The sequence below is a fragment of the Eleutherodactylus coqui genome, chromosome 6, assembly GCF_035609145.1.
Source record: "Eleutherodactylus coqui strain aEleCoq1 chromosome 6, aEleCoq1.hap1, whole genome shotgun sequence".
Classification (NCBI taxonomy): domain Eukaryota; kingdom Metazoa; phylum Chordata; class Amphibia; order Anura; family Eleutherodactylidae; genus Eleutherodactylus; species Eleutherodactylus coqui.
In genome coordinates this window covers 190,534,414-190,559,008 of record NC_089842.1, presented here as the reverse complement: position 1 = coordinate 190,559,008, position 24,595 = coordinate 190,534,414, and the positions used below count along the sequence as shown (strand labels likewise).

The 24,595-nt window shown below is 47.3% G+C and overlaps 1 protein-coding gene across 1 annotated transcript in view; it reads left to right on the top strand.

The window, feature by feature from the left end:
* Positions 1-24,595, top strand: part of RYR3 (ryanodine receptor 3) — a 680,585-nt gene that overhangs the window by 569,136 nt on the left and 86,854 nt on the right. The window lies entirely within an intron of this gene.

Here is a 24,595-nt window from a genome sequence, read left to right as displayed (position 1 = left end):
AACAGCACACTGAAAATTGAACATTACATTGTTTTCATACAATGCAATTTTCCTTCCTTATATTCCCTGCTGGTCTACATGTACCTAATAGATCAGTGTCTTCTGAGCAGTGGAAGACTCCAAGTGTCTCCTCAAGCCACTGACACACATTGGGGAAGACTTACTAAGCTAAATGTGCCAAATTGTGGTTCAACTTGTTGCAAAAATTGGCAAACTTGCCTTACACCAGATTTATTATGTGTTTTAGGCACTTTGTGCCTCAGTCATCATAAAGGTGTAGCTTAGAAAAAAGGGCATGGCTTAGCAGAAAAGGTGTGTGGCTAAAAATGTGACAATGTACTCCAAAATTGTGTCAACTGATATTAATGTAAACTAAACCAGCCATTAGGTGGTGGAAAGTTGGAGAAAAGTGTCTACAGATGTACAAAATATATCATATAGCATGAGCCATTATGATAAACTTGGTGCACTTCTATATTGTCTAGTCTAAGTTTACGCTATCTGAACATTAAATAGGATTAATATATGTGCCCCATTGACTTTAATGGTTACTCTATAGAGATGAGCGAGCGTACTCGTCCGAGCTTGATGCTCGTTTGAGTATTAGGGTGTTCGAGATGCTCGTTACTCGAGACGAGCACCACGAGATGTTCGTGTTACTTTCACTTTCATCTCTGAGACATTAGCACGCTTTTCAGGCCAATAGAAAGACATGGAAGGCATTACAACTTCCTCCTGTGATGTTCCAGCCCTATACCACCCCTCTGCAGTGAGTAGCTAGGGAGATCAGGTGACAGTGCTGCTGCTACTATAGGGAGAGCGTTAGGAGTTATATTAGGCTTGAAGAACCCCAACGGTCCTTCTTAGGGCCACATCTGACCGTGTTCAGTACTGTTGAGGCTGTTTTTAGCAGTGTTGCACAATTTTTTTTTTTTTGTATATCGGGCGTGCAGAGCATTGCGTCCTCAGTCTGCAGTCATTGCACAGAGTATAGGGCCAGTACTGGTGAGGCAGGGAAAGAGATATACAGGCTATATAGGCAGGGGGCTTTTTCAAAAAAATTTGGGAAAAATACTATCTTTGGGCTGCCTGTGACCGTCTTCAGTTTACTGCGTGTCTGCTGGCGGTAGTAGTCCTAATTAATACGCAGCTAAGCGTTACAGCAGGCTTGCGCAAAATTGTTTCCTGCCTCTGCTGTCTCCGTTACATCACCGCCGTCATCTCGGCAGAGGGAAACAGTATATATAATATTATACGCTGCCTACAGTATCTGTCTGCTGGGGGTAGTAGTCCTAATTAATACTCAGCTAAGCATTACAGCAGCCTTGCGCAAAATTGTTTCCTGCCTCTGCTGTCTCCGTTACATCACCGCCGTCATCCCGGCAGAGGGAATCAGTATACATAATATTATACGCTGCCTACAGTATCTGTCTGCTGGGGGTAGAAGTCCTAATTAATACGTAGCTAAGCGTTACAGCAGGCTTGTGCAAAATTGTTTCCTGCCTCTGCTGTCTCCGTTACATCACCGCCGTCATCCCGGCAGAGGGAAACAGTATATATAATATTATACGCTGCCTACAGTATCTGTCTGCTGGGGGTAGTAGTCCTAATTAATACGCAGCTAAGCGTTACAGCAGCCTTGCGCAAAAATTGTTTCCTGCCTCTGCTGTCTCCGTTACATCACCGCCGTCATCCCGGCAGAGGGAAACAGTATATATAATATTATACGCTGCCTACAGTATCTGTCTGCTGGGGGTAGTAGTCCTAATTAATACGCAGCTAAGCGTTACAGCAGCCTTGCACAAAATTGTTTCCTGCCTCTGCTGTCTCCGTTACATCACCGCCGTCATCCCGGCAGAGGGAATCAGTATACATAATATTATACGCTGCCTACAGTATCTGTCTGCTGTATCAGCTCAGCATTTTAAAAAAATAGAAGCAAAATACTTAAGGCCTACTACTGGCCTTTGGCCACTTGACTGCTTTTGAGCTGTGAATTCTACTAGCTCAGTGATACGCACCTACGTCTCACTACAGGCGTGCGCAAAATTGTTTCCTGGCTCTGCTGTGCGTTTCATAAGCCAAGTCAGCCTCCAACCACAGGCCAATAAGCGGCACATTTAATTACAGCGTTCTGTTTCTGCTCTACTCGTAATACACCATACTGATGGGGTAGGGGTAGGCCTAGAGGACGTGGACGCGGGCAAGGACGCGGAGGCCCAAGTCAGGGTGTGGGCACAGGCCGAGCTCCTGATCCAGGTGTATCGCAGCCGACTGCGGCGAGATTAGGAGAGAGGCACGTTTCTGGCATCCCCACATTCATCTCACAATTAATGGGTCCACGCGGTAGACCTTTATTAGAAAATGAGCAGTGCGAGCAAGTCCTGTCGTGGATGGCAGAAAGTGCATCCAGCAATCTATCGACCACCCAGACTTCTACGCCGTCCACTGCTGCAACTCTGAATCCTCTGGCTGCTGCTCCTCCTTCCTCCCAGCCTCCTCACTCCATTACAATGACACATTCTGAGGAGCAGGCAGACTCCCAGGAACTGTTCTCGGCCCCCTGCCCAGAATGGGCAGCAATGGTTCCTCTCCCACCGGAGGAGTTTGTCGTGACCGATACCCAACCTTTGGAAAGTTCCCGGGGTCCGGGGGATGAGGCTGGGGACTTCCGGAAACTGTCTCAAGAGCTTTCAGTGGGTGAGGAGGATGATGACGATGAGACACAGTTGTCTATCAGTGAGGTAGTAGTAAGGGCAGTAAGTCCGAGGGAGGAGCGCACAGAGGATTCGGAGGAAGAGCAGATGGACGATGAGGTGACTGACTCCACCTGGTTTGATAAGCCTACTGAAAACAGGTCTTCAGAGGGGGAGCAAGTGCAGCAGCAGGGCAGGTTGGAAGAAGCAGTGCGGTGGCCAGGGGTAGAGGCAGGGCCAGACCGAATAATCCACCAACTGTTTCCCAAAGCGCCCCCTCGCGCCATGCCACCCTGCAGAGGCCGAGGAGCTCAAAGGTCTGGCAGTTTTTCACTGAGAGTGCAGACGATCGACGAACAGTGGTGTGCAAGGTTTGTCGCGGCAAGATCAGCCATGGAGCCACCACCACCAGCCTCACCACCACCAGCATGCGCAGGTCCTTGGAAACTTTGAGGAGTGTACCCAGATGGTGAGCGGCGATGCTGCAATCATTAGCGTCACCATTCCTCTGCTATGCCTCTTGAGAAGTTCCCTGCAAAGCATAAAGGCAGACGCTTTGCGCTCGGAAACGGAGGCGGGGGAAGACAGTATGTCGCTGGATAGTCAGAGCACCCTCATGTCTATATCTCAGCGCGTTGAGGAGGGGGAGGGGGAGAAGCATGAGGAGGAGGAGGAAGAGACAGCTTGGCCCACTGCTGAGGGTACCCATGCTGCTTGCCTGTCATCCTTTCAGCGTGTATGGCCTGAGCAGGAGGAGGATGAGGAGGATCCTGAAAGTGATCTTCCTAGTGAGGATAGCCATGTGTTGCGTACAGGTACCCTGGCACACATGGTGGACTTCATGTTAGGATGCCTTTCTCGTGACCCTCGCGTTACACGCATTCTGGCCACTATGGATTACTGGGTGTACACACTGCTCGACCCACGGTATAAGGAGAACCTTTCCACTCTCATACCCAAAGAGGAAAGGGGTTCGAGAGTGATACTATACCACAGGACCCTGGCGGATAAACTGATGGAAAAATTCCCATCCGACAGCGCTAGTGGCAGAAGGCGCAGTTCCGAGGGCCAGGTAGCAGGGGAGGCGCGGAGATCAGGCAGCATGTACAGCACAGGCAGGGGAACACTATCCTAGGCCTTTGCCTGCTTTATGGCTCCCCAGCCAGACTGTGTCACCACTCCCCAGTCAAGGCTGAGTCGGCGGGAGCACTGTAAAAGGATGGTGAGGGAGTACGTAGCCGATCGCACGACCGTCCTCCGTGACGCCTCTGCCCCCTACAACTACTGGGTGTCGAAGCTGGACACGTGGCCTGAACTTGCGCTGTATGCCCTGGAGGTGCTTGCTTGTCCTGCGGCTAGCGTCTTGTCAGAGAGGGTGTTTAGTGCGGCTGGGGGAATCATCACGGATAAGCGTACCCGCCTGTCAACCGACAGTGCCGACAGGCTTACAATCATAAAGATGAACAAAGCCTGGATTTCCCCAGAGTTCTCTTCTCCACCAGCGGACAGCAGCGATACCTAAACAATGCGTAGGCTGCACCCGCGGATGGAAGCATCGTTCTCTATCACCATCAAAAAAGGGGACCTTTTAGCTTCATCAATCTGTGTAGTATATTCATCCTCCTCCTCCTGCTCCTCCTCCTGAAACCTGACGTAATCACGCCGAACGGGCAATTTTTCTTAGGCCCACAAGGCTCAGTCATATAACTTTTATAAACAATGTTTATACGTTTCAATTCTCAATTCAATAAAGCGTTGAAACTTGCACCTGAACCAATTTTTATTTAAACTGGGCTGCCTACAGGCCTAGTTACAAATTAAGCCACATTAACCAAAGCGATTAATGGCTTTCACCTGCCCTCTTGGTGGGGCATGGGCAATTTTTCTGAGGTACATTTGCACTCTTGGTACACCAATTTTTTGGGGCCCTCGCCTATATTGTAATCCTAGTAATTTTTAGCCCACCTGCATTAAAGCTGACGTTAGCTCAGCTGTGCTGGGCACTGCAATGGGATATATTTATGTACCGCCGGTGGGTTCCAGGGAGCCACCCATGCTGTCGGTCCACACGGAATTGTAACTGCATGTGTCCACTTCTAAAGAACCCCAGTCTGACTGGGGCATGCAGTGTGGGCCGAAGCCAACCTGCATCAAACCTGACGTTACCTCAGCTGTGATGGGCAATGCAATGGGATTTATTTATGTACCGCCGGTGGCTTCCTGGGACCCACCTATGCTGTCCGTCCACACGGAGTTGTAATTGCATGTGTCCACTTCTAAAGAACCCCAGTCTGACTGGGGCATGCAGTGTGGGCCGACGCTCACCTGCATCAAACCTGACGTTACCTCAGCTGTGATGGGCAATGCAATTGGATATATTTATGTACCGCCGGTGGGTTCCAGGGAGCCACCCATGCTGTCGAACCGCACAGAGTTGTAACTGCATGTGTCCACTTCTAAAGAACCCCAGTCTGACTGGGGCATGCAGTGTGGGCCGAAGCCCACCTGCATCAAATCTGACGTTACCTCAGCTGTGATGGGCAATGCAATGGGATATATTTATATACCGCCGGTGGGTTTCTGGGAACTACCCATGCTGTGGGTCCACAGGGACTTCACATTAGGGATTTGTACCTGCCAGTGTCTATGTACTAAAAACCCCGGTCAGACTGGGGCATGCAGTGTGGGCCGAAGCCCACCTGCATTAAGCCTGACGTTACCTCAGCTGTGCTGGGCACTGCAATGGGATACATTTATGTACAGCCGGTGGGTTCCAGGGAGCCACCCATGCTGTGGGTGCACACGGAATTCCCATTGCGGAGTTGTACCTGCCTGTGACTATTTATAAAAAAACGCGGTCTGACTGGGGCATGCAGACACCTTGACAGAATGAATAGTGTGTGGCACATAGGTTCCCCATTGCTATGGCCACGTTTGCAGCTCCTGATGGAGGTGGCACAGGATTGGATTTCTCATTGCTTCTGTACAGCATTATGGGCTATCGCCCCGCCCCTTTTAAAGAGGGTCGCTGCCTGGCCGTGCCAACCCTCTGCAGTGTGTGCCTGCGGTTTCTCCTCATGGCAGACGCACTTATAAATAGACATGAGGGTGATGTGGCATGAGGGCAGCTGAAGGCTGCGCAGGGACACTTTGGTGTGCGCTGTGGACACTGGGTCGTGCGGGGGGGGGGGGGTTGGACAGCATGTAACCCAGGAGAAGTGGCAGCGGAGTGTCATGCAGGCAGTGATTGTGCTTTGTTGGAGGTAGTGTGGTGCTTAGCTAAGGTATGCCTTGCTAATGAGGGTTTTTCAGAAGTAAAAATTGTTGGGGAGGGGGGGCACTCTTGCCGCTATTGTGGCTTAATAGTGGGACCTGGGAACCTGAAATGCAGCCCAACATGTAGCCCCTCGCCTGCCCTATCCGTTGCTGTGTCGTTCCCATCACTTTCTTGGATTGCTCAGATTTTCACAAATGAAAACCTTAGCGAGCATCGGCGATATACAAAAATGCTCGGGTCGCCCATTGACTTAAATGGGGTTCGTTAGCGGAAACGAACCCTCGAGCATCGCGAAAAGTTCGTCTCGAGTAACGAGCACCCGAGCATTTTGGTGCTCGCTCATCTCTATTACTCTATCACGTCAGCACATCACTGCAGTCTAGGAAACCATGGAATAGTATGGATTGTTTATTCAAGCTGTTGGTAGAACCAGCTGAGCATCTAATAAGTATGAGACCCTTCTTTCTCTCAAAGTTCATTTGGTAGACATTGGGGGAAAGAAGGGTCCAGCATGTAGAACTTAACATGCCCCATACTTTTTTTCTCAAGCGTGATAAGCCCCTTCAGGAGTGTCTTACAACAACTTACTTCTCACTCCCTACTGAGAACACATGTACACTTGGCTAAACGGAACATGCATGTATATGGGGAGATCTAGAGGAATGGCGTATGGCCACTTTTAGCACTTTCTACAAAGTTTATTGGGACTTTTACTTCACTTCTAAAGATTTTATCATGAGCGGATATGTCAGTAAACCCTTTATTGCTCTCATTAAAGCATCTTCTACTTGTTCCTGTTCTTGTTCCCTTGGTACATTATCAAAGGAAGAATATACATGTTTAGGAACGCAGCATTCCTAGAGCACAACAGTTTTTGTGCCTTTTCAGAAGCATCTTGGATATTGCCTTGAAGTTCGAGCTGGCAGTCGTTCCTCCCTCATTGTCTACAAGAATTAATGAAGCAAGCCTTGCTAGTTAGTTATGCATGTTAGTTGGCAGATGCTCTGTTGTGCTGCCTGAAGGCAACGGTTAATGTCTATTTTAATTTCAATAGCCACATTTTTGATGTGACGTTTAACAGTAACATGAGCGTTTTCATGAGACATGCTACTGTATATTCCGAATGGCACAGGGAGAGATGGGAACAAGATACATTGTTATATCCAACAGGACATATGTCTGTATAGGCCAGGGGATTCAGACCCTGCTTTCTATTTATTAATTAACATTTCAGCTTTGGGGGAACATTATCAAACAGGCAATTTACTGGCTATTACAAGCAACAAGCATTATGGAATTAGGCCAAGGTCACACAGTATAATTATAATAGCATTGAGTACTTATCTGATGTGGAACTGTGATGCTCATTTTGTGTGTGATAAAGGCAGCAATTAATGCTTAGACAGGGCGGATTTTATGTAATTATAGGACCTGATGCTATAGTTGTAATGTCAGTCACTTAAAATTCAAGTTAGGCCTTCTTGTGCTAGTTGTATCCAGTACGTCGGAACTGTTCATGTTTGATTCTATGGTAATTTTAAAAACACATCAAATCTCACTGATCTATAACATTACAGCATCAAAATCATGCATAAGGGGAAGTCATGTTACAGTTTCGCTTAAGGCTGCATGTCCACGGCTGAGGTGGAATATCGCCAGCGATATTTCCACCGCGGGAGACGAGAGGGGAGCACTGACAGGTCTCACGATTTAGATCCCATGAGCAGAGAATCGCTATGATTCTCTGCTTGTGGACGCCGAGACTGCGCTTTCCATAGCAATGCTATGAAAAGCTTCACACAGCGTGATCCACCGGCGATTTATCACCAGCGGATCATGGCCCATTGACATACAGCCTAACTCTGATCCATAATAAAGCTATGATTATTAGGCTTAATGAGTTGTGCACACAAATATAGGTGCAATTGTTAAACACCGATAAATGGATGTATATAATAGTAAATATTAGGTAAGGAGAAGAAAAAGCTTTGGGCGTTAATACGGTCACATTGGTGTACATTGTGACTTTTTTAATGTTGAATTTGCAACATTTATAGCAATAAAACAAACACAGGCTCTAAACGGTGGCCAACAGATTAGATACGGTAGCTATCTGCATAACTCTTATAGCTATTCATCAAGACCCTCCCATATACATGCAGGTTCGGTAAAGCGTGTTGGTGTTCTCATTAGGTACAGGGGAATACACCACTGCAAGATACTTCTGGTGGCAGCTTCTCTAACCTTGGGAAGAAAAGGATCAGACATGCCAGACATGACTTACTGTTATATTCCCCGCCATTCATCTGTGTTTATGGCCACCTTAAGGCTATGCTGGCACTAGTGGTGTCATGATCCATCAGAGGTATGATAGTTTCATTTGATGGATCTGGGGTTTTTTGTTGTTGTCTCCATTGACTTTTAGTGGTTCCTTCAGGTTTTCCTAGTTTCGGACAGAAACCCGATGGAACAAAAATGATGGAAGCTAGTGAGCCTTTCTGGTTGGTATAAAGCTGAATTTACTGGTCTGCCATCTGCATTCCAGTAAATACCAGCTCTTTCCTGCTCTCACTTCTCTCCCTAGCTCCCCATCTTTTGTCTGTCACTCCTATAGAGATGCACATGTGGCTACTCAGATTAGTACAAATTGGCAAGTAACTTATAGAGAAAGCTACTATTACAGAGGGCTGTAATTCACTCCGGTGGATTTTCAGTTCTTATCAGCAGTTAGGGAGAAGGGACAAGCAGCTACTCAGAGGATGAGAGGAGCTGAGCTGTGAGTGGGCATGGTTATGCTACACAGGGTAGGAAAGAGGAGAGGGGAGGGGGATATGAACTTGTGTGCATTCATGTGAGAGACCAGCTAATCATTGCTCAGAACACTCCAGAGCCAGAAACTGGAATGTAGGAGAGCCTGCAAACAAATTATGAGGCTTTATAAATGCATGAGAAGGACAACTCAATGCAAAAACAGATATGTGCATCATTTTTTTCTGCAGGGCAACTTCATTGGTATATTTTTCATGAACAAAGGTTTCCATAGCCTTTAAACTCTTTGTTTTAGGCTGTCCATAGATTTTAGATTAATGCCAGTGGAGTCTTAGTGTTAGAGAATCATACGAGCAATGCCCTGTTGCCAAAGCGTTGATGGAAATGAGGACCAAACATGTTAGAATTCAGCATAGCGGATTCTTTTGTTCTGCCGTAAATTAAGTCTTTCCAGGGTGAAAAAAAGGTGGAAATAGGATTAACAGATTAATTTAGCAATAATTGGTTACTAGGGTTAAGAATGCTTCACATTTTGCAAAAATTGCAACTGTTTAAGCAGTACATTATCTCTCATATTCAGGCCATAACAGCTAGCTGAGGATTTGATGCTGGTTCACAGCGAGTTCCCTTTTACACATAGATTTTATTTTATAGAACCAATAATTTTCACACAAAACTGCAGAAAACCTTTTACTACCTCATTCATTGGTTACTACTGTTCTGTATACGGTACCACAGAAAAACAAGATTGCTAGCATAAATGTCCCTAATGATGGCCAATAGTCTAATCTCTTTTGGGCGGAATATTTGTATCATTACATATGTGGGAAGATTGAATAATAGCTGATATTTTATAGTTCTAATTCAGTATTTTTGTGCTCTTGGGTTTCTGATTATGGTTCGCGTGTATGAATTATTGGGTATTATGCTGTGTGTTATAGGTTCTATAGAGAAATGACATTGGTGACAGCTTAATAGGGCATGCTTTTATGATTTTCTATGTGAAAAGGCTTTACTTCAGCTGATTGACACTAGATTTGGTTTGCGGTTACCTTATATGCTGTTTAGTGGTTTAAATGTTTTTGGTTTTTTTTACTTTTTAAAGTTGCATAGCTTTGCATTATTAAATGTGATAGTGTTAATTTGAGATCTACATGACATTTTGTGATGAGAATTTTTCATTAGTTAAACTTGGAAACACACTTTAAAGCAGGCAGAGATACTCAATAATACTACTGGATTTAGAGTACAGAAAACTTTTGCCTCCTACAGGAATGCATAGAATGGGGGACATGTATCAGATGGCATGCACCAGAAAAGCAGAGTGATATGCATTAGAGAAATAGTAACATGTAACATACGGTACTATTGTATCTTGTCTCCACCACAAGTATGGGTAGAGACAAGGGTAAGGCTGCTTGACAGCCAGGTGACGCCCCCAGACCCTGATTGGCTGCACGGCTCACTCCTGTCCTCGGCCTCTCGAGTCCTGCCACTCACTTCCCCGGTCTCCCTTCTCCGCTCACAGCTCGCTTGTCCTGCACTGCCTATAGATGCTTCTGTCCTTCTACTGCGTCCATGAAACGGGGAACGCTCTCTCCATGGTTGGACGGAGGGATGTGGCCCCAGTAACAGCTTGGCAGCGGGGGGGGGGGGGGCTGGATGCTGGAAGTGAGATGTTATATGGGCGGCAAGCTTCTAGCAGTGTGGGGAATCCGTTTTGGCTGGGATGGAGGGTTGGGGTTACCTTATGTGTTAGGCTTACATTATTTGCTGTAAATGCTTCCATGTTAATGTGGCCCCACTCTCAAATGGAAGCATTTACAGGTAATAATGTAAGCCTAACACTGAAACAAACCCTAACCCTCCATCCAAGGCAAAACTCACTCCCCACGCTGCTAGAATCTTGCTCCAGGCAGCCAATTAATAGCTGGTGGTCATACACTGGGTGGATGCAGCTCCTTACTAGGTCTCTACCCATACTTGTGGTGGAGACAAGATACAATTGTACCGCAACAAACTTAGGAAAGCCTTGGTTCATTCTAATCCTGTTCTTTAACAATGCACAACGGGTGTAAAAGAAGTAGTGTGTGGCTAAACACACTTTAGTTGGCAGCCTTTGTTGCCTACTTGCTTTCTAGCATTAATTTCCGCGTAGGCTTGGTTGTCTAGTGATTGCCTTTTGATGCACGCACCATTTACGTATATGACAATTGTGACTTTCATGTAGGCATTTTCTGCTGCGATCAATTTAATTGCTCCCCTTTTGGACTGTAATATTGACATATGTCAAAGGATGGTGCACGTGACTTATGTACAATTGGTTATAGATGAATCCGATATTATTGTAACTTATTACAAAACAAGTCACTTCCTTTAGGGCAGAAAAAGGCCAAAGTGACATGTATGGGTCACGATATCTGTCACTTTTCAGAGTGACAGCAATATTATAGTTTGTCTGCCTTAGGCACAGACAGCCTTGAAAATTTGACACAATTCAGGGGAATACAAATGTATTGACATTTTTATGGTCTAATTCATCAGAAATGCGGCCAACATTTTCACTACAACAGCGGCCACACAACATGATGATGATGGTAATTCAGTTCTATTCAATAACTCAGAGCGGAGACAGTTGGTAATTATGTAAGCTGGGGTTGATATGTAATGGGAAAAAGATCTGCATGTCTGATCTGACTAGTCATTAAATCTCCACTAATATATCACAGCGTGTGATTCATGTGTCAAGCAACACAGGCTTTGTTTCCTTTTTCCATAAATCATATACTGTATTCCATCAGAAATGGACAATTATTTCTCTGCTCAGTCTAATCTCTCTTATAGCAACAGGATGATGGGCACTCGGAGGCACTTAGTTCCTGGTATCACCCACCCCCCAACCTCCTCTTCCCTTGCAAAAAAATGGCTTACACATACAGTATAAACAGAAAAAGATAGTTGATAGAGATGAGCGAGCACCAAAATGCTCGGGTGCTCGTTACTCGAGACGAAATTTTCGCGATGCTCGAGGGTTCGTTTCGAGTAACGAACCCCATTGAAGTCAATGGGCGACTCGAGCATTTTTGTATATAGCCGATGCTCGCTAAGGTTTTCATTTGTGAAAATCTGGGCAATTCAAGAAAATGATGGGAACGACACAGCAACGGATAGGGCAGGCGAGGGGCTACATGTTGGGCTGCATCTCAAGTTCCCAGGTCCCACTATTAAGCCACAATAGCGGCAAGAGTGCCCCCCCCCCTCCCAACAATTTTTACTTCTGAAAAACCCTCATTAGCAAGGCATACCTTATCTAAGCACCACACTACCTCCAACAAAGCACAATCACTGCCTGCATGAAACTCCACTGCCACTTCTCCTGGGTTACATGCTGCCCAACCCCTCCGAACGACCCAGTGTCCACAGCGCACACCAAAGTGTCCCTGCGCAGCCTTCAGCTGCCCTCATGCCACACGCTGGCCTCATAGCCACACCACCCTCATGTCTATTTATAAGTGCGTCTGCCATGAGGAGGAACCGCAGGCACACACTGCAGAGGGTTGGCACGGCCAGGCAGCGACCCTCTTTAAAAGGGGCGGGGCGATAGTCCATAATGCTGTACAGAAGCAATGAGAAATCCAATCCTGTGCCACCTCCATCAGGAGCTGCAAACGTGGCCATAGCAATGGGGAACCCATGTGCCACACACTATTCATTCTGTCAAGGTGTCTGCATGCCCCAGTCAGACCGCGTTTTTTTATAAATAGTCACAGGCAGGTACAACTCCGCAATGGGAATTCCGTGTGCACCCACAGCATGGGTGGCTCCCTGGAACCCACCGGCTGTACATAAATGTATCCCATTGCAGTGCCCAGCACAGCTGAGGTAACGTCAGGTTTAATGCAGGTGGGCTTCGGCCCACACTGCATGCCCCAGTCTGACCGGGGTTTTTAATACATAGACACTGGCAGGTACAAATCCCTAATGTGAAGTCCCTGTAGACCCACAGCATGGGTGGCTCCCTGGAACCCACCGGCGGTACATAAATATATCCCATTGCAGTGCCCATCACAGCTGAGGTAACGTCAGGTTTAATGCAGGTGGGCTTCGGCCCACACTGCATGCCCCGGTCAGACTGGGGTTCTTTAGAAGTAGACACATGCAGTTACAACTCCCTGTGGACCGACAGCATGGGTGGCTCCCTGGAACCCACCGGCGGTACATAAATATATCCCATTGCAGTGCCCAGTACAGCTGAGGTAACGTCAGCTTTAATGCAGGTGGGCTAAAAATTACTAGGATTACACTGTAGGTGAGGGCCCAAAAAATTGGTGTACCAACAGTACTAATGTACCTCAGAAAAATTGCCGATGCCCAACCTTGAGGGCAGGTGAATCCCATTAATCGCTTTGGTTAATCTTGCTTAATTTGTAACAAGGCCTGTAGGCAGCCCAGTTAAAATAAAAATTGGTTCAGGTGCAAGTTTCAACGCTTTATTGAATTGAGAATTGAAACGTATAAACATTGTTTATAAAAGTTATATGACTGAGCCTTGTGGGCCTAAGAAAAATTGCCCGTTCGGCGTGATTACGTGAGGTTTCAGGAGGAGGAGGATGAATATAATACACAGACTGATGAAGCTAAAAGGTCCCCGTTTTTGATGGTGATAGAGAACGTTGCTTCCATCCGCGGGTGCAGCCTACGTATTGTTTAGGTATCGCTGCTGTCCGCTGGTGGAGAAGAGAACTCTGGGGAAATCCAGGCTTTGTTCATCTTTATGATTGTAAGCCTGTCGGCACTGTCGGTTGACAGGCGGGTACGCTTATCCGTGATGATTCTCCCAGCCGCACTAAACACCCTCTCTGACAAGACGCTAGCCGCAGGACAAGCAAGCACCTTCAGAGCATACAGTGCGAGTTCAGGCCACGTGTCCAGCTTCGACACCCAGTAGTTGTAGGGGGCAGAGGCGTCACGGAGGACGGTCGTGCGATCGGCTACGTACTCCCTCACCATCCTTTTACAGTGCTCCCGCCGACTCAGCCTTGACTGGGGAGCGGTGACACAGTCTTGCTGGGGAGCCATAAAGCTGTCAAAGGCCTTGGACAGTGTTCCCGTGCCTGTGCTGTACATGCTGCCTGATCTCCGCGCCTCCCCTGCTACCTGGCCCTCGGAACTGCGCCTTCTGCGACTAGCGCTGTCGGATGGGAATTTTACCATCAGTTTGTCCGCCAGGGTCCTGTGGTATAGCATCACTCTCGAACCCCTTTCCTCTTCGGGTATGAGAGTAGAAAGGTTCTCCTTATACCGTGGGTCGAGCAGTGTGTACACCCAGTAATCCGTAGTGGCCAGAATGCGTGTAACGCGAGGGTCACGAGAAAGGCATCCTAACATGAAGTCAGCCATGTGTGCCAGGGTACCTGTACGCAACACATGGCTGTCCTCACTCTGAAGATCACTTTCAGGATCCTCCTCCTCCTCCTCAGGCCATACGCGCTGAAAGGGTGACAGGCAAGCAGCATGGATACCCTCAGCAGTGGGCCAAGCTGTATCTTCCCCCTGCTCCTCATGCTCCTCCCCCTCCTCTTCCTCCTCCTTAACGCGCTGAGATACAGACATGAGGGTGCTCTGACTATCCAGCGACATACTGTCTTCCCCCGCCTCCGTTTCCGAGCGCAAAGCGTCTGCCTTTATGCTTTGCAGGGAACTTCTCAAGAGGCATAGCAGAGGAATGGTGACGCTAATGATTGCAGCATCGCCGCTCACCATCTGGGTAGACTCCTCAAAGTTTCCAAGGACCTGGCAGATGTCTGCCAACCAGGCCCACTCTTCTGTAAAGAATTGAGGAGGCTGACTCCCACTACGCCGCCCATGTTGGAGTTGGTATTGCACTATAGCTCTACGCTGCTCATAGAGCCTGGCCAACATGTGGAGCGTAGAGTTCCACCATGTGGGCACGTCGCACAGCAGTCGGTGCACTGGCAGATTAAACCGATGTTGCAGGGTGCGCAGGGTGGCAGTGTCCGTCTTGGACTTGCGGAAATGTGCGCTGAGCCGGCGCACCTTTCCGAGCAGGTCTGACAAGCGTGGGTAGCTTTTCAAAAAGCGCTGAACCACCGAATTAAAGACGTGGGCCAGGCATGACACGTGCGTGAGGCTGCCGAGCTGCAGAGCCGCCACCAGGTTACGGCCGTTGTCACACACGACCATGCCCGGTTGGAGGCTGAGCGGCGAAAGCCAGCGGTCAGTCTGCTCTGTCAGACCCTGCAGCAGTTCGTGGGCCGTGTGCCTCTTCTCTCCTAAGCTAAGTAGTTTCAGCACGGCCTGCTGACGCTTGCCCACCGCTGTGCTGCCATGCCGCGCGACACCAACTGCTGGCGACGTGCTGCTGCTGACACATCTTGATTGCGAGACAGAGGTTGCGTAGGAGGAGGAGGAGGGTGCTTTAGTGGAGGAAGCATACACCGCCGCAGATACCAGCACCGAGCTGGGGCCCGCAATTCTGGGGGTGGGTAGGACGTGAGCGGTCCCAGGCTCTGACTCTGTCCCAGCCTCCACTAACTTCACCCAATGTGCCGTCAGGGAGATATAGTGGCCCTGCCCGCCTGTGCTTGTCCACGTGTCCGTTGTTAAGTGGACCTTGCCAGTAACCGCGTTGGTGAGGGCGCGTACAATGTTGCAGGAGACGTGGTTGTGCAGGGCTGGGACAGCACATCGGGAAAACTAGTGGCGACTGGGAACCGAGTATCGTGGGGCCGCCGCCGCCATCATGTTTTTGAAACCCTCCGTTTCCATAAGCCTATACGGCAGCATCTCCAGGCTGATAAATTTGGCTATGTGCACGTTTAACGCTTGAGCGTGCGGGTGCGTGGCAGCGTACTTGCGCTTGCGCTCAAACACTTGCGCTCAAACACTTACGACGGCTGGACGGTGCGCTGAGAGTCATTGCTGGATGGGGCCGAGGACAGCGGAGGTGAGGGTGTGGGTGCAGTCCGGGAGACGGTCGTGCCTGTGTCCTGAGAGGGGGGTTGGATCTCAGTCGCAGGTTGGGGCACAGGGGGAGAGGCAGTGGTGCAAACCGGAGGCGGCGAACGGCCTTCGTCCCACCTTGTGGGGTGCTTGGCCATCATATGCCTGCGCATGCTGGTGGTGGTGAGGCTGGTGGTGGTGGCTCCACGGCTGATCTTGGCGCGACAAACCTTGCACACCACTGTTCGTCGGTCGTCTGCACTCTCAGTAAAAAACTGCCACACCTTTGAGCACCTCGGCCTCTGCAGGGTAGCATGGCGCGAGGGTGCGCTTTGGGAAACAGTTGGTGGATTATTTGGTCTGGCCCTGCCTCTACCCCTGGCCACCGCACTGCTCTTCCAACCTGCCCTGCTGCTGCACTTGCCTCCCCCTCTGAAGACCTGTTCTCAGTAGGCTTAGCAAACCAGGTGGAGTCAGTCACCTCATCGTCCATCTGCTCTTCCTCCGAATCCTCTGTGTGCTCCTCCCTCGGACTTACTGCCCTTACTACTACCTCACTGATAGACAACTGCGTCTCGTCGTCATCGTCCTCCTCACCCACTGAAAGCTCTTGAGACAGTTGCCGGAAGTCCCCAGCCTCATCCCCCGGACCCCGGGAACTTTCCAAAGGTTGGGCATCAGTCACGACAAACTCCTCCGGTGGGAGAGGAACCATTGCTGCCCATTCTGGGCAGGGGCCCGAGAACAGTTCCTGGGAGTCTACCTGCTCCTCAGAATGTGTCATTGTAATGGAGTGAGGAGGCTGGGAGGAAGGAGGAGCAGCAGCCAGAGGATTCAGAGTTGCAGCAGTGGACGGCGTAGAACTCTGGGTGGTCGATAGATTGCTGGATGCACTTTCTGCTATCCATGACAGGACCTGCTCACATTGCTCATTTTCCAATAAAGGTCTACCTCATGGACCCAATAATTGTGAGATTAATCTGGGGACGCCAGAAACGTGCCTCTCTCCTAATCCCGCAGCAGTCGGCTGCGATACACCTGGATCAGGAGCTCGGCCTGTGCCCACACCCTGACTTGGGCCTCCGCGTCCTCGCCCGCGTCCACGTCCTCTAGGCCTACCCCTACCCGTCAGCATGGTGTATTATGAGTAGAGCAGAAACAGAACGCTGTAATTAAATGTGCCGCTTATTGGCCTGTGGTTGGAGGCTGACTTCGCTTACGGAACGCACAGCAGAGCCAGGAAATAATTTTGCGCAAGCCTGTAGTGAGACGTAGGTGCGTATCACTGAGCTAGTGGAATTCACAGCTCAGAAGCAGTCAAGTGGCCAAAGGGCAGTGGTAGGCCTTAAGTATTTTGCTTCTATTTTTTTAAAGGCTGAGCTGAGACAGCAGACAGATACTGTAGGCAGCGTATATATGTATACTGTTTCCCTCTGGACGGGATGACGGCGGTGATGTAACGGGCAACGCAGAGCCAGGAAATAATTTTGCGCAAGCCTGCTGCAAGACTTAGCTGCGTATTAATTAGGACTACTACCCCCAGCAGAGACGCAGTACACTCAAGATGGTCACAGGCAGCCCAAAGATAGTATTTTTCCCAAATTTGTTTGAAAAAGCCCACTGCCTATATAGACAGTATATCTCTTTCACCTTTCCCACTGTCCCTGCCTCACCACTACTGGCCCTATACTATGTAAAATTACTGCAGACTGTTTCCCTCTGGACGGGATGACGGTGGTGATGTAACGGGCAACGCAGAGCCAGGAAACAATTTTTCACAAGCCTGCTGTAACACTTAGCTGCGTATTAATTAGGACTACTACCCCCAGCAGAGACGCAGTACACTCAAGACGGTCACAGGCAGCCCAAAGATAGTATTTTTCCCAAATTTGTTTGAAAAAGCCCACTGCCTATATAGACAGTATATCTCTTTCACCTTTCCCACTGTCCCTGCCTCACCACTACTGGCCCTATACTATGTAAAATTACTGCAGACTGTTTCCCTCTGGACGGGATGACGGCGGTGATGTAACGGGCAACACAGAGCCAGGAAACAATTTTGCGCAAGCCTGCTGTAACACTTAGCTGCGTATTAATTAGGACTACTACCCCCAGCAGAGACGCAGTACACTCAAGACGGTCACAGGCAGCCCAAAGATAGTATTTTTCCCAAATTTGTTTGAAAAAGCCCACTGCCTATATAGACAGTATATCTCTTTCACCTTTCCCACTGTCCCTGCCTCACCACTACTGGCCCTATACTATGTAAAATTACTGCAGACTGTTTCCCTCTGGACGGGATGACGGCGGTGATGTAACGGGCAACGCAGAGCCAGGAAACAATTTTTCGCAAGCCTGCTGTAACACTTAGCTGCGTATTAATTAGGACTACTACCCCCAGCAGAGACGCAGTACACTCAAGACGGTCACAGGCAGCCCAAAGATAGTATTTTTCCCAAATTTGTTTGAAAAAGCCCACTGCCTATATAGACAGTATATCTCTTTCACCTTTCCCACTGTCCCTGCCTCACCACTACTGGCCCTATACTATGTAAAATTACTGCAGACTGTTTCCCTCTGGACGGGATGATGGCGGTGATGTAACGGGCAACGCAGAGCCAGGAAACAATTATGCGCAAGCCTGCTGTAACACTTAGCTGCATATTAATTAGGACTACTACCCCCAGCAGAGACGCAGTACACTCAAGACGGTCACAGGCAGCCCAAAGATAGTATTTTTCCCAAATTTGTTTGAAAAAGCCCACTGCCTATATAGACAGTGTAACTCTTTCACCTTTCCCACTGTCCTTGCCTCACTACTACTGGCCCTATACTATGTAAAATTACTGCAGACTGTTTCCCTCTGGACGGGATGAGGGCGGTGATGTAACGGGCAACGCAGAGCCAGGAAATAATTTTGCGCAAGCCTGCTGCAACACTTAGCTGCGTATTAATTAGGACTACTACCCCCAGCAGAGACGCAGTACACTCAAGATGGTCACATGCAGCCCAAAGATAGTATTTTTCCCAAATTTGTTTGAAAAAGCCCACTGCCTATATAGACAGTATATCTCTTTCACCTTTCCCACTGTCCCTGCCTCATCACTACTGGCCCTATACTATGTAAAATTACTGCAGACTGTTTCCCTCTGGACGGGATGACGGCGGTGATGTAACGGGCAACGCAGAGCCAGGAAACAATTTTGCACAAGCCTGCTGTAACACTTAGCTGCGTATTAATTAGGACTACTACCCCCAGAAGAGACGCAGTACACTCAAGACGGTCACAGGCAGCCCAAAGATAGTATTTTTCCCAAATTTGTTTGAAAAAGCCCACTGCCTATATAGACAGTATATCTCTTTCACCTTTCCCACTGTCCCTGCCTCACCACTACTGGCCCTATACTATGTAAAATTACTGCAGACTGTTTCCCTCTGGACGGGATGACGGCGGTGATGTAACGGGCAATGCAGAGCCAGGAAACAATTATTGCGCAAGCCTGCTGTAACACTTAGCTGCGTATTAATTAGGACTACTACCCCCAGCAGAGACGCAGTACACTCAAGACGGTCACAGGCAGCCCAAAGATAGTATTTTTCCCAAATTTTTTTGAAAAAGCCCACTGCCTATATAGACAGTATATCTTTCACCTTTCCCACTGTCCCTGCCTCACCACTACTGGCCCTATACTATGTAAAATTACTGCAGACTGTTTCCCTCTGGACGGGATGACGGCGGTGATGTAACGGGCAACGCAGAGCCAGGAAACAATTTTGCGCAAGCCTGCTGTAACACTTAGCTGCGTATTAATTAGGACTACTACCCCCAGCAGAGACGCAGTACACTCAAGACGGTCACAGGCAGCCCAAAGATAGTATTTTTCCCAAATTTGTTTGAAAAAGCCCACTGCCTATATAGACAGTGTATCTCTTTCACCTTTCCCACTGTCCCTGCCTCACCACTACTGGCCCTATACTATGTAAAATTACTGCAGACTGAGGATGCAATGCTCTGCACGCCCGATATACAAAAAATAAAAAATGTGCAAAACTGCTCACAGCAGCCTTAACAGTACTGCACACGGTCAAATGTGGCCCTAAGAAGGACCGTTGGGGTTCTTCAAGCCTAAAATAACTCCTAACGCTCTCCCTATAGCAGCAGCAGCATCAGCAGCAGCACTGTCCCTGATCTCTGTCAGAATGCATCTGTGGCGAGCCGCGGGCGGGGCAGATTTAGATACTCGGGTGACACCTGATCTCCCCAGCCACTCACTGCAGGGGGGTGGTATAGGGCTGGAACATCACAGGAGGAAGTTGTAATGCCTTCCCTGTCTTTCTATTGGCCAGAAAAGCGCGCTAATGTCTCAGAGATGAAAGTGAAAGTAATTCGAACATCGCGTGGTGCTCATCTCGAGTAACGAGCATCTCGAACACCCTAATACTCGAACGAGCATCAAGCTCGGACGAGTACGTTCGCTCATCTCTAACAGTTGAAAGAATTTTCTTAGAGAGCCAAATTATACTCCCTATGCACACTACATAATATATAGATGTGACCACATTTAACTTTTTTTAAAATCTTGTTAAAAATACCACTTTTAAGGATACAAAGTTGAAACAATTCTGTGACATTCAGTAAAAGAATCCATACATTAAATATGTGTGTGTGTGTGTATATATATATATATATATATATATATATATATATATATATATATATATATATATATATATATATATATATATATATATATATATATATATTTAGCATGGTAACCATGTCACACATGGTTTTCCCTCTTTTTATATCTCACAAAACAAATTTTGGGATATCTCGAGTTAAGGGAAGACAGGTTTCATCATCAACATAGAAGAGGGTTATTTATTGTAAGAGCAGTGAAACTGTGGAACTCTATGCCTGAGGACGTGGCAAAATCCATAGAGGAGTTTAAGAGGGGACTAGACATCTTTCTAGAGCGCTATGATATTACAGGATATAGATATTAGGTGACCAGCGGGTTGTTGATCCGGGTATACAGACAGGTAGGAACTATCAGAGGTTGATCAAGGGATTAGTCTGATTGCCATTATGGAGTTGAGAAGGAATTTTTCCCCCAAAAGGTCTAATTGGCTTCTGCCTCTTGGGTTTTTTTTTGCCTTCCTCTGGATCAACAAGGAGGTTCAAACAGGCTGAACTAGATGGGCATTGTCTTTATTCAGCCTAACATATTATGTTACTATGTATTTGTGCTTGAGACATGACTTGCTGAACACTTCTGTCCCACCTGTTTATATATGATTTTTTTAGCCCTTTTTTTTGTAAAAGAAATGTATCATCCAAAAATGACCTGTTGTGTAAATCATTTTTTTAAGTTAAACATTTTAACCCCTGTAAGGCACCTGTTTGTGCCTTAATGACAAAGCCAGATTTTGGAAACCTGGTATGTGTCGCTTTAACAGAGAATAATTGTGTAAATGTTTTACATGTCCAAGTAATTCTGATATCTTTTTTTAGCACATATTGTACTTTATTTAGGTGGTAAAAGGACACCGATATAATTTGCATATATTTAATAAAGAGCACCAAAATTGAGGGAAGTTTTTTTTAAATTGCCATTTTTTAAATATGTTTCCAAAGCCAAAAAGAAAACCCCAGCGCTCGCGGATTTAGAAAAAAATTATCCAAAAACCCTAATCAATGCGGCCCATAGTACAGTGTTAAAAGAGAGAGAATGTGCACAAAAAACCCCGATAGAGATTAATAAAGAAGATTTAGAGAAGGAAACTAAAAATAAAAATAAAAAAGAAATTTTTAAACAAACCGCCTTTATTACAAAATATAACAATCAAGCTAGCAAAATTAGGAACATTCTGAAAAAACATTGGTCAGTATTACAAAGCGATCCGGTTTTAAAACCTGTTTTAGAGACACATCCGAGATTAGTTTTTAGAAAAAATAAGACACTTCAAGGGTTAATAGCACCATCCAAAGCCGAATTAAAAAATAAGAAGACTTCTATTAATTCAATAATAACAAAAAAATCTGAAATAGGAGTTTTTAAATGCCGGAAGATTAGATGTAAATGCTGTGCTCACATTCAGCAGCAGAAAAACGCACTTGTAATAAATATAGAGGGAAAGGATATCACAATACACTATAATAATAAAATTGATTACGATAGCACACATGTAATCTATCTTCTTGAATGTGAATGCGGCTTAAAATACGTCGGTAGGACAAAAAATGCAGTTAGAGCCCGTTTAGCTAATCATAAATGTAATATAAAAAGAGGATATAATAAACATAGTGTGTCTAGACGCTTTTCAGAACAACACGGATGCCAATCTAGATCCCTAAAAATTACACCAATAGAACAGATATATAGTAAATCAATAAAAGAATTAAAACGAAAAGAAATGTTCTGGATTTATATATTGCAAACACTACAACCATTGGGACTTAATGAAGTTTTAGAAAAAATTTAATCTTTTTTATCTATTTATTTAGTTTTCTGATAATCCGCATATAAAATAATATATAGTGAATAATTACATGATAAATTAAGTATGTAGTGCAATGATCGGATAAGAGTAATCTATTTATGATAACATTTGATTATTTGAGTATTAGAATATATGGTATAAATTATATGATAGGAAATAGATAGAAATATGTAGTGTAATGATAGGATATGAGTAGAGATGAGCGAGCACCAAAATGCTCGGGTGCTCGTTACTTGAGACGAACTTTTCGCGATGCTCGAGGGTTCGTTACGAGTAACGAACCCCATTGAAGTCAATGGGCGACCGGAGCATTTTTGTATATCGCCGATGCTCGCTAAGGTTTTCGTTTGTGAAAATCTGGGCAATTCAAGAAAGTGATGGGAACGACACAGCAACGGATAGGGCAGGCGAGGGGCTACATGTTGGGCTGCATCTCAAGTTCCCATGTCCCACTATTAAGCCACAATAGCGGCAAGAGTGCCTCCCCCCCCCCCCAACAACTTTTACTTCTGAAAAGCCCTCATTAGCAATGCATACCTTAGCTAAGCACCACACTACCTCCAACAAAGCACAATCACTGCCTGCATGACATTCCGCTGCCACTTCTCCTGGGTTACATGCTGACCAACCCCCCCCCCCCCTCACGACCCAGTGTCCACAGCGCACACCAAACTGTCCCTGCCCAGCCTTCAGCTGCCCTCATGCCACGCCACCCTCATGTCTATTTATAAGTGCGTCTGCCAGAGGAAAAGCAGGCACACACTGCAGAGGGTTGGCACGGCTAGGCAGCGACCCTCTTTAAAAGGGGCGGGGCGATAGTCCACAATGCTGTACAGAAGCAATGAGAAATCCAATCCTGTGCCACCTCCATCTGGAGCTGCACACGTGGGCATAGCAATGGGGAACCTATGTGCCACACACTATTCATTCTGTCAAGGTGTCTGCATGCCCCAGTCAGACCGCGTTTTTTTATAAATAGTCACAGGCAGGTACAACTCCGCAATGGGAATTCCGTGTGCACCCACAGCATGGGTTGCTCCCTGGAACCCACCAGCTGTACATAAATGTATCCCATTGCAGTGCCCTGGACAGCAGAGCTAATGTCAGATTAAATGCAGGTGGGCTTCGGCCCACAATGCATGCCCCAACCTGACCGGGGTTTTTAATTCATAGACACAGGCAGGTACAACTCCCTATTGTGAAGTCCCTGTGGACCGACAGCATGGGTGGGTGCCAGGAAGCCACCGGCGGTACATAAATATATCCCATTGCATTGCCCATCACAGCTGAGGTAATGTCATGTTTAATGCAGGTGGGCTTCGGCCCACACTGCATGCCCCAGTCAGACTGGGGTTCTTTAGAAGTGGACACATGCAGTTACAACTCCCTGTGGACCCACAGCATGGGTGGCTCCCTGGAACCCACCGGCGGTACATAAATATATCCCATTGCATTGCCCATCACAGCTGAGGTAATGTCATGTTTAATGCAGGTGGGCTTCGGCCCACACTGCATGCCCCAGTCAGACTGGGGTTCTTTAGAAGTGGACACATGCAGTTACAACTCTCTGTGGACCCACAGCATGGGTGGCTCCCTGGAACCCACCGGCGGTACATAAATATATCCCATTGCATTGCCCATCACAGCTGAGGTAATGTCATGTTTAATGCAGGTGGGCTTCGGCCCACACTGCATGCCCCAGTCAGACTGGGGTTCTTTAGAAGTGGACACATGCAATTACAACTCCCTGTGGACCCACAGCATGGGTGGGTGCCAGGAAGCCACCGGCGGTACATAAATATATCCCATTGCATTGCCCATCACAGCTGAGGTAATGTCATGTTTAATGCAGGTGGGCTTCGGCCCACACTGCATGCCCCAGTCAGACTGGGGTTCTTTAGAAGTGGACACATGCAGTTACAACTCCCTGTGGACCCACAGCATGGGTGGGTGCCAGGAAGCCACCGGCGGTACATAAATATATCCCATTGCATTGCCCATCACAGCTGAGGTAATGTCATGTTTAATGCAGGTGGGCTTCGGCCCACACTGCATGCCCCAGTCAGACTGGGGTTCTTTAGAAGTGGACACATGCAATTACAACTCCCTGTGGACCCACAGCATGGGTGGGTGCCAGGAAGCCACCGGCGGTACATAAATATATCCCATTGCATTGCCCATCACAGCTGAGGTAATGTCATGTTTAATGCAGGTGGGCTTCGGCCCACACTGCATGCCCCAGTCAGACGGGTTCTTTAGAAGTGGACACATGCAGTTACAACTCCGTGTGGACCGACAGCATTGGTTGCTCCCTGGAACCCACCGGCGGTACATAAATATATCCCATTGCATTGCCCATCACAGCTGAGGTAATGTTATGTTTAAT